Source organism: Corvus cornix, chromosome 4 (assembly GCF_000738735.6).
Source record: "Corvus cornix cornix isolate S_Up_H32 chromosome 4, ASM73873v5, whole genome shotgun sequence".
Lineage (NCBI taxonomy): Eukaryota > Metazoa > Chordata > Aves > Passeriformes > Corvidae > Corvus > Corvus cornix.
This window is the reverse complement of record NC_046334.1, coordinates 49,480,777-49,498,007: the sequence shown is the minus strand read 5'-3', so window position 1 is coordinate 49,498,007 and position 17,231 is coordinate 49,480,777. Positions and strand designations below refer to the sequence as shown.

The window sequence follows — 17,231 nt, the reverse complement described above, 5'->3', positions numbered from 1 at the left end:
AGAGATGCTCCCAGAGATAGTCCTAAAGATGAAGATGATGAAGACCCTTTGCTCCCAGGGAAGGAGAAGGGCCTCTGTTTTTGTTTCTGAACGGCTCAACCTTAAAACTGTACCCCAAAAAACTTCAAGAGTGGACCCTCGAAGGCAGTTGCGGGAAAAACTGCAAGTCGGGGGGAAAGGACTCACACGCAGGCAGAGAGACTCCTCTTCCTAAATGGACTGAACGATATTTGGAAGTGGGCGGCTGTCTCGTTGTGATAATGTTTTCATAGCATGAGCAAGAAGAGACTTCTCTTTCTAAATGGACTGAACAAGGTTATTATGGAAGTGGTAAACAGACTGAACATCTTAAGGGTTGTCTTTGAACATTGTCAGTGGGAGAAGGGAGGAAGGGGGGGAGGAGGAGAGTTCTGAAGGTGGTATAATTTTTTTTCTTCTTTTAGGTCTGTTAATAAACTTCTTTATATTCTTTCAAGTTTGGTGCCTGCTTTGCATTTCTCCTAATTCTTATCTCACAGCAGATAAACAGTAATGAGTATTTTGGACCAAACCACTACACTAAATTGGTGTTTCCGCCCGGTTACAAACTGAACCCGCGACACCTGCATTCAAAGTAGTGACTGGCAGCATCACCTGTTAGACAACAGTAGGAAAACACAATTCAAACAAGCAAGCAAAGTGCGAGCCAGGCCATTAGGAATTTGTGCTGCTGATTTCTGGAGGTACCTACAGAGACAGCACTTTCATTTTCTGTACTTGGAACAGCTACTGGACATGGATCTCTCAAGTCAAACTGCCTCTTGGAGAAAGTACAATGTTGTCTACTAGCCACATCTCTTGTATCATTGCATGTGTGACCTTTTTGGAGGTAATCAACAATTCCTAACCATTACTTTCATCTAGTAACTACCAACATTTTTAAAAAATACATATTTTCATTTCAGGAAGGTTTTTTCCCAAGATTTCTGTTACCTAAGAGACCTTATCTGTCCTCCCAGTTTTGTCTGGCAGCACGCACATCAAGGAGGTTATGCTCTCCCCTCCACCTGCCTTTGCTGAGAGGCACAGAGCCACCCTGCTTTCCAAACTACTCACTCCCTGTCATCTCCACTTGCTGGCACAGGATTAAAGTTTTCCGGGAACCGGAAAGACAAGCACAATCCCACAGACAAGAGGATGTCCTGCCCGCACTCCCGCCCTGCCACATTTTCTATGGTTTTACCACACATGGACCTAACACCAGACATGCTCAGATATCTGGAAAGTCCTGTCCTGCCCAGAAAGTCTGGCAACTCCATCATTTCTCCTTCCAACAAATTCTCACTACTCAAATTCTTGTTGCATGCAGACATTCTTGCTTGCATTTCTCTGTCTTCCATACTTCTTGGCTGCCTTTGTGCTTCTAATTTCTCCCTTAACAAGTTTTGATTTGGATGCTTTCCCTCTTCTCCATATTTGATGGGCTTTTCTTTTTCTTGGTCATCGGTCCAGGTACTGTGTCACCCACCTGCCTCGTTTAGGTTCCCATACACCCTGTGGGGATGAATGTTATTATTTCCCACTCTGTTCTGGAGGATATCATCACTGTTAATCACTTGAACAAAATTCCTACTGTTTAAGGCTTTATCACACAGACCATAACTCATCAAAATCATGTTTTTCTGAAATTTAGCATTTCAGTACTTCTCCAGCTGGATCACATAGAGCAAGCTGAATTCAAGGCATCCACAGTCCCCTGACCATAGCCCCTGCACAGATGATACATACTTTTTTACATTTATTCTACATTAAGTTATCTCAATGCAGATTTTGTTCACCAAACAGCAACAGAAAACATCAGGACATTCTGTGTATAACTACACAAGTCCATATATGTTTTAACACAAGGAAAAGCACTGTCTATAGCACTTGCAAGTTTGTTATAAATACAGTTAACTTCATTCACTCAGTGCAGCTATCTGAACTGGTATCAGTTAACGATCCAATTTTACTTGCTCATTGGTAAGGATTTGTGAAGTTAGAAGTAATTTTGCACATTAAAAAAGAACTGTGGTGCTCTGAGCATCTGGGGCTGCAGCAGGTTGGGCTGTGTGCCAGGAGGACGCCTGGCAAGCTAAGGAGCTGTGGGAGGGCAAAGGCATTACACGATCAAAGCAATCATCACTGGGTAACACAGATCTCCCTGTAAAGCCTGAACCAAGAGGGCAATATTTCAGATATATATTCTGAGCCTCATTTACAATAAGATTCATGAGAAATATTTTTCAAAGCTGACTGTCTGGTAAAAACAGCATTTCTAAATGAGAAGGTACTTATTTCTTCTGAAGTTAGAGATGACAGAGTGCTTTTGTTTTCTGTGGGAAGCTCTCCAAGCACAGCTAGGTTTTCTGTTGTAGCATTTCACCACTACTCTCCACTTTCTTCTTCCTTGTATCTTGTAGGAATCAATGCAGCATTGTTGCTGCCCTTCCAAGAATGGATGCAAAAATTGGAAGCTGAGACAAAGCAGAACCAGATACTCCATAAAAAGGTTAAAATTTCTGTGTTTGCTAGCTCTCAATTAACTAGTGTGAAGAGCTCCAACTTCTCTCACCAAACTGATGTATCTGCTAAACCCCAAAGTTTGTCAACTGTCCAGACAGAAAAACAAAAACCAAACCCACCACTTTCTAGATCCTGCTGGTATCCTTCATTAAATACTGAAAAGGAAGATAATGACTTTGTATTATTACTCGAGACAAAAACTCCCAGTTTATCCATTTTGTCCATTTGCATCTAAACGATCTAATCCAAACTCACTGTGCTCTACCCTTTCAAGAAAGCAGTGAGCACAGCAGAACCCATCTACTGCTTGAAGACCAGGATTTCAAGCCAAAGCTGTTTCTAACTCTCATGCATACTAGAAAGCCCTCAAAAGACACATTGAGCTAACAAAACTAAGCCAACTTCCAGGGTGTGAGGACAGAGGAAGAGAATTATAAAGCAATACAAACAGCCTGCACTGATATTTCTTTAAACAGTTCCTTCTAGAACAGTTGTTCCATGACCTTCTGAGACCTTCCGTGGCGTTCTTTATCCCTGTCCCAACCAATGTCTGGTTTTTCTATCTCAAAAGTAAAATATCCAGACTTCTTGCATGTCTGATTTTGGAAGATGAGAAATCCTGTTGGCTTGCCAGGTACTGGGAAATACATCCCCAGCCTGGTAAAGTCATGTGAGAAGGAAGGGAAAGCCATGGCAACAGATGCTGCTGGGGAGCATGACACCAGATCATTTCTCCACATACGCAGCCTTAGCTGGAGTCACAAAGCTCTGCTGCTGTCGGCCTCCCTCCCACTCCAAGACCCACAGAGAACCATTTGGATACATCACAGGAGACTGCACTTCTGTGCTGCACAGAACACTGATATCCAGCACAGGTGTCTGCATTAACAGGTACCATTACTGACAGCACAGAGGAATAGCACTACTGTGAAACACCTCTGTTGTGTACAGCTTTTTCCCACATGAGGTGGCAGAGCAAGTTGCAGTACAGCTAATCAGCAAAAAAGGATAAACGAAGAACTCTTTCTGAAGTACTAGAAGAACTGGACCACCCCCATTCATGAACATCATAATAAACAATGTAAATACTGCATAGAAATACAGGTACCTCCAGTGTCTGTGCCGAAACTTCAATGTTTAAGATGTGGGATATGAAAGGTTCAGAAAGGGTGCCCCCAACCCAGAGGATCCCCAGACATGGAGCAGGTTACTTACTGTTCCCAGCTTGTTGGTGGAAGGCTTGTACAAGAGCACCAAGTTCTGGAGTCCTGGAAACCAGCACCCCCTCAGGTCGCTGCACAAATTAGGCAAGCTGCAAAACAAAACCAAATCCTATATTTTAATTTATGAAGAGTAAAGAGGGATTAATGAAAACTACTGAGCTTGCAAAGGTGCAGGATACCAGAAGAAACCTGCACAGCCACCCCCTGTGCTGGTGGGAGCCACAAGGCAGTGGGAGCCTGGGAATCAGATGAGCACTGACAAGTGACTGAGTAAGCCAAGCAGCCACTTTCAGTTTACATCCTTAAAACCATCTGCAGTCAACAACATGCACACAGGAGAACTAAAAGCAGAACAGAGGATCCACGTACCACAGTGCAGGGATCTTCCCAAACCAGGCAGGTGTCATGATCTGCTGCCAGCCTAGGGCAGCTTGGGTACCTAAGAGACACACTGCAAGGCACACTTTAAATTCTCTCTCCCTCCACGCTGCAACACAGACCTGCAGTTTTCCCCATGCACAAACACTGAATATCAAGAAGAAAATTAATCCAGATGATAGACATGAGCCCCAAGTTACAAAAAAGCAGCAAAATGTACTCAGTAAACAGTATGTTCATAAAAAATCATGCTTTCAATTATGCTTGTTTAGTAGACATCAAGTATATAATTTATTTTTGCAAAGTCTGTGGACTGCTTCACAGTCATTTCACCTCTGGCAAGTGGTTACATTAATGCCGTGGCATTTGGTACTGAAAAACATATATGTATTTTTCAGTACCAAATGCCACAAATATACCAAAATATATATAAAACCTCACACAATGAGGTTATCCTCCCATCAAAAGATGCTCCAGCAGCAGCAACATATCTGTCAGTCAAACTACTTTGTAGGGTTCAGGGCGGTATTCAACTTTCTATTTGTTCCCCCATGTGGAGAAAATAAATATGCAAGACCAAAGATACAAATCTCATCTGCTATTGCTAATTTGGTTTTTTTCTTTATTAAAGCAAAAGCCAGGTTAAATCAAGCCAAATTATATTGCATTTTAAAGAGAGATTTTTTTTTTCTTTGTTCTAACAGAAATCCTATAGTTCTAACAGAATTATAAATCCTAGATAGTGCTGAGACAAAGCAGATTATTTAAGAGAGCTAAATACATCCTTGCTAAAAAAGGTATTTGACCTTTGGAACTTGAAAACAGACCTTTTTATAAGCTAGATAAAAAGTAATTTTAAAATGTAAAGCTTTTTTTAAAAATCCAGAAAATATACTCACTTTATTTTCAATAATAAAGTTGCACTTTAAAAAAAAAAGTTCTTCAGGAAGAAAACAGACCAATTCTCATTAAACTAATATTCTAACTCAATTTAGCACATTTGAGATGATCAGATTTCAGTATTCAAGAGACAGGAAAAAAAAAGAGGGAGAGAAAGAAAACACGTGTTGTTAACACCTTCCTACCAGGAAAGCCAAGAAACCAGCAAGTTCCAGCTGAGATACATGGGTTTATATAAACAAAACTTCCTGGGTCAGGTGCTGAGACCCCAAACTTCTTCACAGGCTGAGCATACATGCCAGCTTTTCCAAATAATTTTAAGGGATTTCTTCCCAACGTAATCAAAACGATGCATCTGTGTGGCCTGGCACTGCCATTTTTATAATGAACCCTTTGAATCCTATATATGAAACTTAATTTGTTCTAAACCAAGCCTAGGATAACTGCAACTGAAACAGCAGTCAATTCAATAAGCTCAAAGATAATAAAAATAATCTCAAACTCAAAATCTATTTACACCTGAAAGAAGACAGTTTTTCCATGCAAACTAAGATAAGGTCAGCTGCCAGTTCTGAGATCAGAAGAAAGCCTGAAATACAAAATAAGGGTCTCAAAGGTATGAATAACCAGCCTATTCAACAAAACAGAAGATAGAAAAATGCAAAACAAAGTTTCAACAACTGACATCTGACCTCTGACCAAAAAGGACCTTTAACACTCATGGCATAAATTCCTGAAACTGTGCTGCCACACACCCAACATTTTCTATTTCCCAGCTGAGAATCCACCACCCTGAGTGTTTTTCCCTTCCTCTGCATGCTGCTGAAAATGTCCACTTCTCCACCCACATTTTTACCACATTGCCTGCCTTGAAAATTGGCAGACTTGAAAATGAAGAGAGGAATCTTTTTTCACCCTGTTTATAAACCTTCATATTTCAAGAAAGGCTCAGACAGCCAACAGTAGAGCCAGATGAGCCTCCCAGACCTGTGCAAGCAGGAATAACTCATTTAGGACCTTATTAAAAGCAGAAAATTGAAAGGCAGATAACACACAGGCTCTTATACCCTTAGTAGAGAAGGAATTAGCAAATGTTTAACACCCACAGATGACAAAATAGTAACATACCGTTACCATTAATGAAATAAACAACTGGCTGAGGTAATAATAGGTGTGAGTTTAAAAAATTGTCCTTATTTTCTTCTTTTGCAAAAATGGGGTACATATCAGTTCTATACTTTAGTAACTCTTTGTCCTGAAGCACACACACTATATAAATGGTAGGTTGCTCAGCAACAGCTTAGTACTTTTCTTTTTGTCTTTAGATAGTAAAATAACCTGCACCAGCAAGATTTTCAGATGTTTCTGCTGACTTAGAACGAGGAATTCTGATTTAAATCTACCTACATCTAAAAACTGACACAAAAAAATAAAAATATTCACCCTCTTCTCCCCTGCCCAAAGGGCAACTGCTTGTCAGATGGGCTAAAGAACAGAGCAGCCAGACTGGACTTGGGGGTGGCATATCTCTCCAGGGAGAGCAACAGATAATCTTCCACTTCTTCACCTTGAAAGTTTGTTCTATAAGAAAATAAATCCATCTTTTTGAATCAGGGAACACAAATTTTAAGAATTCTGTCACTCTGGAGCACTCCTCTGTGTCCATTACAATAATGGCTATATATTGCTGTTGGACTGCAAACCTGTCTGCTGGGCAGGTTGAAAGGGTGTAAAAGCAGTAACATAAAAGTCAGTAGGAATCCAGTTGCTCTGCAAAAAATAACTACAGACTTCACAATTGCTGCACTTTTAGAATGGAAGCACAGTTATGAACTCCTGTGTGAGACTGAGGATATTACACATGTACACTATTCATCACACAGAGCTGAGTGAACTGGTATCAGTACAAAACCAGTGGCAGTTTTCATACTGCAGCTTCCTCTAGGCACACACGGACATGCAAACATGCCACATTCAGATTATCAGAGTGGGAGCTCTGCCTTAAATTGTCTTTAAATAGGAATCCCAGGATCCTTCATACCCCCCCCCCCATTAAAATTTGCCTCTTTCTCCAGTTTCTTAATAGAAGAAAGAAGTCATCCAGCATAATATCAAAAATTAATAAGTACAGCATGGTCATCTATTTTAGGGATATATTTTTCTCTTTCCTTCTAGAAAGTACATTAACAGAGTCTAACTTCAGTCCATCAGACAGCCTCCCAGTAAGTCTCATGCAACCACCCCAAGAACCCAGGCTGCTGGGGTTTGTTTCCAAAAGGAGAAGGAAAGCTTCATTTTTTATGAGGCTTCTAGGGGTCTTAGTCTGGAAATAGTTTAAAACCAAACTAACTAACAAACAAACCCCAGCAAAACAGCCTGACAACCACGGAGAACTCACATAACATGATGATGGCCAAAAAACTCATTAAAGATGGGGTGGAGCAGAAGGCTGCTGTCACGCCCCAAGAATTCCCTGACACTTTCAGCATCTACCTTTCTCTGCATCTCACCTTCTTTGGCAGTAGTTTCTGCCAAATTCACAGAAAGAAGCATCGAACACATTAACTCACTGCCCCAGAGGACCAAAAGGAAAATTGCATCACTTAGATGGTTTTACCTTCCTAAATTTTTGAAGGTCAGGAAGAAGCATTTCTTTCACAATTAGTGGATAAAACACTGAAATGCACATGGCACTGTTTTATTTATGAACCCTGACGAGTCCAACAAAACTGAAGAGACTTCGTGTTCCACTATCGGCAGGAGGGGTCCCTCTCTTCCCCTTCCAGGTTAAAAAGCATATTCTGGATACCTTCCTGGAAAGGGCAGGTGGAGGCCTCAGGTCCTCCTGGGACATGGGCATGTGTCTTTTGCCCCCTGTTCCCCACGATGAAGACTGACCAGGGGGTCACTGCAGAAGAGACTGTGATGAGGGAAAGTCTCTATATTTATGAAGGACACTAAGGTCTCCTCCCTTCATTTTAGTGATTCTTTTAATTAAAAATATCCAAAGCAGATATTGAAAGGTGGCTTTTTTTCTTTCTTTTAATGTTTTGATCAGAAACAGGCACATGGGGACAGGACTAAAACATTTATGCCACTCTGGCCCCAACCTATATTTTCATTTTAGCAAGTCCTCCTCACCATTGCCCTCAAAACACTTATGCAGACCTTCACATTGCTATTGACTGCTCACAAACACCAGGGTATTACTTTGGTCCTCTGGCTGCATGACTCATTGCTTTTCTCAAGTCTTACTGTTCGCTGAACTGTGCTCCACAGACACCAAATCAAAAGAAAGCAAAGCACTGGGTGACACTGAAGCAGAATTCATCTTCAGCCTCAGAGTGGTTGACATCTTCCAGTGCACAGCACTGGCTTCAGCTCACATGGTCCTGTCATACTGTGCACTCCAAAAAGCCCACTTTGAACTGTGTTCTGCCGCTATAGTTACACATAAATCATACTACCTTACCATTAAAACCCTTCATGGAAATACCCTATGCTTACAGCCCCAGAGAACTGGTATTTTCACTGGTGACTAATTCAGCTTCCTAAGGGTGAACCAGGCAGCCAGGGCAAGGAGCTGCTCCAGAGAGACATGTGCTGCTCTGGTGTGAGGTCTCAGCACACATACATCCAGTATGCAAAAGCCATTGGAATAGGGACAGCTTAGAGACATCCAGAACACAGCTCCCACACTTCAGGGCCCTGCCTGAAGCAGGTTTGCAACGTGCTGAGCATCCTCCCAGCAGCACAGTGAAGCCTTGTATCCCCCTTTCAGTCCCTGAGTCCACTCCTCTCCAGCTTTCAGTATCACTGCTATCATGACTCGCAACAAGAACCAGACAATTCCTGCTAGTACAAAACTGTCTGAGCAAACACCTGGGCTGAGGCTGACAGTCTCTAGGATATTATGGCAAAAGCACAGCATGATCAACACAGGGGTATGTTATCATTCAATAGCAACTCTTCAAGCAAGTACCACTGCAGCATGTTTTCCCCCCAGCGGATGGCAATCATGCCCATATTTTCTGTTTGCTCACGTGTCCTGACCCAAATTTTAGAGCTCACAAAAGCCCAACACACAATTTGATGATAGCACTTCAGCAGCAAAACAAGTGTGCTTTGAAAACACTTAAGCAGTTGAGTTTAAAAGAATTTTAAAAACCTTAAAAGTGGAAATAAAAACTTGAATCAATATTTGAAAACAAAGCAGCCTGGAATTTCTCTCAAAAAAACTTATTCTTAGCACAAGGGGGTGCAACACGGCCAGCTGAACAATTTTCCAAATATATTTTAGGAATAAAACTTACTTTCACACAGGCATCGTATCTTAAGGAAGCAATTGAAAGCTAATATATGACAGAGACCAACCATGAGGGTTAGAAGCAACTAAAGATGCTCTTCCACAAGTTGCCTGGAGAGCAAAACATCTCCAAATGATATGACTTCTTAGCAGACACACCATACTTGAGACCAGGTTTTATCTGTCACTTAGAGACCTGTGGGTGATGAGTATTCAGGTCACACACACACACACCTCTTCTGCAGCAACCCACAGCACAACTATTCATGTGATAAACACCCACGTCACAGCAGAAACCAGAGGCAATGAATAATGCAGGAGATCCAGTCACTCTACCACATATCATACCCATGGGATATAGAGGCAGCATTTCAGCTTAAGTCATCCTTCCCCCTCCAGGGCGCAAGCATGCTCTTTAGCAATTCCCTCTTCACCTCAGGTTCTGCATATACATTAACAAGTCAAACCCAGCAAACCAGGACAAGTAGTTACAGAAGAAATAGGGACACTAACAGAAATGCAATACACCCTCTCACAAGATCACATTAAAATATTTCATCATCTGCTCAGCTCAAGAGCTCCACAAACCAGCAACGGTTTCCCCAGAAAGGTAGTCCTTTGTTGACACTTCCCAAGAGATGCACTTTCTCACCATTGAGACAGTAATTTCTCAAAGCATTAGCTAAACTAGGATAAATTAAAATGGAGCCACACTCAGCCTTCACTTGTAACTCTGCCTGAATGAAGCCAGGTTATTAAATGTGCACTGCAAAGCTGAAAGAAAATCTGAATTTGCAAGTCACCTCCTTTTCAAAAAGGCATTATGACCTATGCTTTAGGCACAAATTCTCCCAGTAACTCACTTAAGTTATTCATTCCTATTCTGAAGACTATTATCACTGTATCATTCTCCACAACCCCCCTTAATATTCTCCAGTACTTTCCACAGCTTATGCTGCACACACCAAAGTGCTCCATCTTAGAGCGTCCTTGAGACCCACCATATCAGGGCAAGTCACAGAGATAACAGATATCATGACACAAAGCACTTGGCAATGCCAGCTTGACTTCTCTGGCACACTCTGCCTTTCAGCATCCTGCTTAATCAACCACTCTGCCAGCACGCCTGCCCTTCACACAGCTTTTGTTGGGCACCCACTCATGCTGAAGATTTAATGTGCCATTAGAAGGGTGTCTTTGTCTCACATCTGAGTTGCTGTATGCTGTTTCTTTCACATTATTTTCATATACCCAAGGAAACCTCTATAGGAAAGCTTATCTAGCAAGAGACCACATTGCATTCATTAATGCCCAGGCAGACTTTCAGACTACATGCCTAAAATAACTGCACCAAAAAAAAAAAAAAAAACAAAAAACCAAGACAGAATAAATGCTCACATCTTTCTTCAGTTTTAGTCATAATTAATTTTAATGATGCTGTTACAAGACTTCATAATTTCAGCTTCAAAGCCAGCTAAAAGTCAGTAAAGAATTTCTAACTTCAACACGTACTAATAGAAATCATACTGATTCTGCACACCAGGGCAACATATTCAAACCTTTTTTGCCTATATGTGATTAGTTGTAAAAAGAGATCATCTCATCTACCTTACAAGCCTCTGTCAAGTCTGGTTTGCGGTGGGACAAAGTTAAAAAAAAAAAATACAGCACATTTTTGCCCTACAGTAGAAGATCTTATGCAAGCCTATGAAAGGTTTGGAATAGACCATTACGTACCTGCTTAGTAGAATTAAGGCAGAACCACTATTAGAAGCAGCTGTCAAATCTGTGCTATCTCCATCACCTGAAATATAACAACTGTTGGGGTTTTGGGGACTTTTGGGTTGTCCTTTTGTTTGGTTTGTTTTTTTAACAAAACAGGGTCAGCTAGTACTTGGAATTATTTCTTGCTCAGAAGAACTGGTGGTTAACAGAAAAAATCCTTAGCTAGCTTATTGCTTTATTAATCATCATTGCTGGTGAGCTGACTCACTATCTAGGGTCGATCTCTTAAGGAAGCAAAAAATTTTATTTTTTTTTTTTTTTTTTTTACTTAACACTACAGTTCTAGTGCTATGCAGTATTTTCTCAATTCACTACCTCAGATAGGGAGAACTATTAATGGTGCAATCACCTGATGAAAAGAATGAGATTAATTTTCCAATCATCTTCGAAAAACACACATTCTTCCTACTGTCTTAAATTCTGCTATGAGGCTAAAATCTCTTACCTAATACATTTACTGTTTTGACTGTCCTTTTTTTTTTAACCAACTTGAGGCCTCTGATAGAAGAGTTTCTCCTGAGAAAATGATAATTAACTATTATCATGATAATTATGATAATTAACTATTCTAGAAACACCAGAAAAAAAAACTTTTTCCAGGGAAGAGAAATTAGGAAGATAGAAGATACAAACTCGTCAGCTATAGAAAGGTCAAGAGAACCACTACCTAAAGAAAAAAACCTCAAAGAATGGCTGTCACATGACAAGAAATTTGGTACTTACATACCAGACAAGTAAGTCCTGTATCTTACATTTGCTTCTGGCATGGACCAATGACTTCCCGTTGTTCTCAGGATGACTCAGACTGCAGAACAGCATTAACTACACCTTTACCCAAAATTTCACAAAGCTTTCCTTTACCATCCTATTGGCTTCAAGAGTTTATTCCCCTAAGTTTAGCCATATTCTACCCTGCAACATGCAAGCATAATCTTAATTAATTTGAAAAATCTTTTCCAACAATTGCAGACAAGTTATCAGATCCAAACAACCACATGCCCCAAGACCATGATCAGCAACTCTACTTAAAAAAAAACATTTTTCAGTAACAATTTCTGCTCATGTATGATTACACATCCAAGAACTACAATGCATGCTCACAAGTCTGATGTGGAAATTACTCATAAAATAAAAAAATAAAAATCGAATATTGATTAGGAAGCTTTTCCAAAAGACAACCACTTTAAAAGTGGTTTATTTAACAGAAGAGCAACAGTAAGACCACAGAACAATTATTAGCTAAATTGCTTTGCCCAAAATATGTTCATTTATGTTCTTTCCAAGGTCTCCACTCCTAAGGTTTTAAGACCTAGATTTTTATTAGCAAGTGTTGTCTTTGTGTTATTTTTTAAAATAAGCTCATACACATGAGAAGCAGCTATGTCTGTATATTAAATCAAAAAGGCTTTAAATTAATTTCCTCTTGAATCAAAAGGAAATTTTCCTACAGGACATCACACACTTAATTAAGCAGCCAAATGGTTATATTTACACATCATGTCAATACTAAAAAGTCAAACAACAGAAACTAAGGTTTCACTGCAATATTGCAGAGTCCTCAGTAAAATCGCCTGCACATTGCTAAACCACTTTCGTTAAAAGACAGGAATGCCACCTCAGAACAGACCTGATCTAAGCAGCTGTTACCAGATGCTCCAAATGGAAGCAATAAAATTCCCTAATAATTCCTAACTAATGATATTGCCTTGCTCTAGCTCACTTAGATCCCTATAATTTCTGGCTATGAATTAAAACCTCCCGTCATCCCTTTGTTTTATCTAAGGCCTCAATTCCAGAGAATTACGTTGAATTTTTTCCAATTCATGCAGAACCATCCATGTCAGTAAGAAACCAAGGGGCATCACATATAACCACAGTGAGAGGAATCTCACCTCTCAGCACTGTGCACCCAAATTGATTTTAAAACAATAAGAAGCAGGGATTTTTCCCCCCAAAGACTGCCCTGGTTGTGCACTGCAGTGCTTTGTCCTCCTAGCACCCCGATTTCAAGAATGCCAGCTATGTTTAGCATTTTGCTTGGAGGTACTGCAGGAATCTAGGGTCAGCAGTAGCCACAGGTGGTCAAATTTACTCAAAACAGTTAAGTTAATCAGTACAGCAAAAAAATGTAACCTCTTGAAGGGACACAGCAGGACTGGATAGCTTCCAAAACGTGTACTGATAAAGACTAGAAGCTGGCTTTGACGGGAGAATTCTGGGGCTGTCTACGTATTGATCCGCTCTGGTTAAACTGTGACAAAATATGTAAAGTATGAAATCAAAAAGAAGGTGCTCTACAACAGGAAGCAAAGCATATGATAGAACAAATTGAACTGAAATGCTGATAAAGGTCTTGAGGAAGCCTCCAGTAAATCAAAAGAAATTTAGCCACTGATTTCACTGAACCTAGATTGAGGTCTGTACCACAACTGAAAAATAAAATTCAAAACTCTTTGTAGTGTAAAAGTACTTTTCCTCACAGGTCACCTCCAAAAGGTCTTGGAACTTGTTAGTGTTCAAGTGCAGAATTACAGCTCTAGGAAACAAAATTACTGACCAGTCACACCATGTTTTAACACAGACAGCTGAAACGGGACCATCTGAAAGTCAAAAACATTAAAATTCTCCATCAGACCCTTCAAAACCTAAATGGTGCCAGAAATGGCTAGAAAGCAGTATGCAAAGTAAACCTCTACAATTTCTGCTGAAGTCACAAATGGCAAGAACAATAACTCCCATTGTTTCCAGCTTACCCACCTAGGAAGCTGGTTATTCTCAGAGCTACTGAGGGAGAACTAGCAGCTTCAAGACTTCCTGTCAGAGATAAGAGTGTGTATGTGTATATACATATGTATAAGTATGCATGTGAATGGACACAGGCACACATTTTAGACGCCTGCAAGACCAGCTAACTCTATTTAAAATTAACTTATTCCCATAGTTAAAAGCAACAGTGAAATTTAGTATCATAATTAAGCTCAGTATAAACTTGAAATATGTAAAAACAAGAGCTGGAACTGTCTTTAGTCTCATGTAGGCAGAACTTAAACAGAGTCCTGGAGTAAACAAGTTAAAATCCACGTATGAACAGGCAGTGCTCACAAGGAATCATTTAATGTACAATCAGCTGCAGAAAGTAAGAGTCAGAGTTGCTGTTCCCCAGCCAGCAGAGTGATGGTAACTGTAGTTTTACATCTACGCTGATTTGAGCTGACTGTCTCTTCCAGCAGCCCTTGGCCTTTAGACTGGTTCCACCACCTCTTCACAGACACATGGTCACAAAGATGCATCTTCTTTGAGGGATTAGTTTTCAGCTGGGTCCTCCAATGAATCTGCTTGCACAGGGGGCCAGAAGAATGCCAGGGATGAGGAGATGGTGTGCTGTAATAGCTTGAAGAAGATGGACTGACACCCTTTAACAGTTGCTGCTAACAGTTTTTAAAATGTTAATTTTGGAGCAGTCAAAAGTGATGTGAAACCATGCCCATAATCTTTCACCATGCCTTTGAATTTCATTGAAAGATGTCACATCTGGCACATGTGACAGGCCAGGAGCACTGCCAGCACTAATGGTTTGGATGACACATGTAGCCAGTGTTCTCAAATCTTCTCTGCCCCCTCTGTTTTTTCAGTATTGTTTAAATACAGAAGAGTGAAAAAAATAAAAAAAGAAATTTAATTGGGATCATATCGGAAGCTTACAGAAATCCACACATCCTGATCTAATTTCAGCACAGCCAGATAGATCATCCTCATTCTCTGCAGGAGGATGAGTAGCTGATACAGGGACAGACCTGCTCCTTGCAACCTCGGAAGGAAAGGGAAGGGTAATCCCAGCACCAGTCACGCAAAAGCCCCCTTGAAGGATCTAGGAGCTTCTGGCATTTGCTGCCCACAGTAGCAAGCATTTTAAATGAAATACCTTTTGTCAGAAACATCAGCCAGGCTGGGCAATACCCAGAAGTCCTGCAAGCTTTGGCAGATGCAGGAGACAGAGTACAACAAGCAGCCACCAGGTTTCACTTGGAGAAACATCATGCAAGTCCCCATACACTGGATGCCATACACAGATATGTTTTCTGCTCAGAGAAACATTAATCTGACAGAGGCAACAGTGCTCCTGCAAACTGAACAGTTTATGCAACAGTTGCGACAGTATTAGAGTAGAAACAAAGACAACTGAGGGGAAAACCTTGTTCATAGCAGTAATTAGCAGACAAAAACTGTTCCAAATTAAATCAGTGGGGCTAGGATTCTGCACCCTGTATTCATAATTAAGACTACGGGGCTTTTTGCATTTCTTTTCAGTTACATATCCGTTCGGCCAGATATTTATAAAATCTTTCGAGAGATCAATGTACAAGTAAATAATTTTAAAAAATCATTTTCCATATAATATGCCAAATAGATGTGTGTTTTAAAACCCGGTTTGAGAGGATGCCTTAAAATTCTCAGCATGTTCATGCCAGTTGCCACCTGCCATCTGATCTCCTGGCATATTTATTACCAATTATCTTTCCAATTCATCCTGTTTCTGTCTGTACTTTTAACAAGCAGCTTGTGAACTATCTTAAAGATAGTCTGCTAAAAGAAATAAAAAATCAAACCTATTTCTACTTACAAAAAAAAAATATTCCATAATTCCTATAGCACAGGCTATACAGCTGCTGTATGTTTAAACCTTAACAAAGTGGATTTTTTAAAAAACAGTTATTGCTATTCAGCAAGTATTCCTATAACACAGGTTTTGCTGCCCATCTTTTTGCAAGATCACCGTACCAAAGCAGCAGAGAATACTTTTAAAAGCTCACCACACTCAATGAAATACTACTCCAGAAGATAAAGTCCTAATTAGGGATACCAGTATGCAAAACTCACACTGTGGGTGTGAGCAGACCATTAGATTACTACACCCTTCTTTGTTGGTCATCTTACAGGCACATGAAGAATTATGCTTAAATTTAACACAGTTCTGATATGGCTGGTACAGTCAGCAAAAACACAGCCTCCAAACCTAAGAGAATGAAGTAGCTAGGTTATGGCAGACCAGGGCATCTGACTACAGTGCTGTAGTACTGACCCAATTCTATGAATCCTGACAACCAGGAAAGAAAGAGACTGAGCTTTGTATAAGCTAAGTAAAGATTTCTATTGTGATGGCTTAAATAAAACAGAGCCCAAGAGAGGAAATAAATGTTACCCAAGTCATCTGGCATGTTTGCTCTGTCTCAGGTGCAAGGACAGCAACCCTCCCAGACCCGAGACAGCATTTCCTTGCCAGGGTCATGTCCACTTCCCCCCTTGGTAAAGAACACTTTCAAATAATTTGAATTCTGCCATTGGCCTTGTTTCAGCATATGTTGTGATGTCTTATTTGTAATTACTTATGCTTCTCAAAAATGGAGAGGCTATCAGGTAATAAAATATTACCCCAAGCCATCTCTTCTCTTCAGTAATTTTGAGACAGATCAATGCTGACATTAAAACAAACACAAAGATTTCTGAAGGGATAACTTTTAAACAAAACGACAATCCTCTTTTCCCTCAAATTAGAATATTTTGTTCCAAAGCCAGGTCTCTATGGGGGGAATGACATTGGCTGGACACCAGGTGCACACCAAAGCTATTATATCACTGATCTCCTCAACTGGACAGGGGATAGAAAGCTCCTGGATTAAGATATGGACAGGGAGAGAAACTTCACCAATTAACCACCATGGGCAAAACAATCTCCACTCGGGGAAATTAATTTAATTTATCGCCAATCAAATCAGAGTAGGGTACTAAGAAATCAAATCAAATCATCAAACACCTTCTCCCAATCCTTCCCTTCTTCCTGGGCTTAACTTTACTCTCATTTTCTCTATCTCCTCCCCACAGCGGCACCAGGGGACTGGGAATGTGGGCTGCAGTCAGTTTACCACATTGTCTCTGCTGCTCCTTTCTCAGAAGAGGTCTCCTCACACCCTTCCCCTGCTCCAGCACAGGGTCTCACCCACAGGAGACAGCACCCCACAAATTTCTCCAACCTGAGTCCTTCCCAGGAGCTGCTCTTCTTCATGAACTGCATGGGTCCCTATCCACAGGGCACAGTC

General features: G+C 40.5%; 1 protein-coding gene across 9 annotated transcripts in view; it reads right to left on the bottom strand.

Annotated features, from left to right (window-relative positions):
* The window catches only part of APBB2 (amyloid beta precursor protein binding family B member 2), a 171,215-nt gene that overhangs the window by 113,267 nt on the left and 40,717 nt on the right, over positions 1 to 17,231 (bottom strand). For all 9 annotated transcript variants that reach the window (XM_039550370.1, XM_039550367.1, XM_039550368.1 and 6 more), the window contains one exon: positions 3,760 to 3,856. The gene's annotated coding sequence lies outside the window, so the exon portion shown is untranslated. The remainder of the gene's footprint in view (positions 1 to 3,759; positions 3,857 to 17,231) is intronic.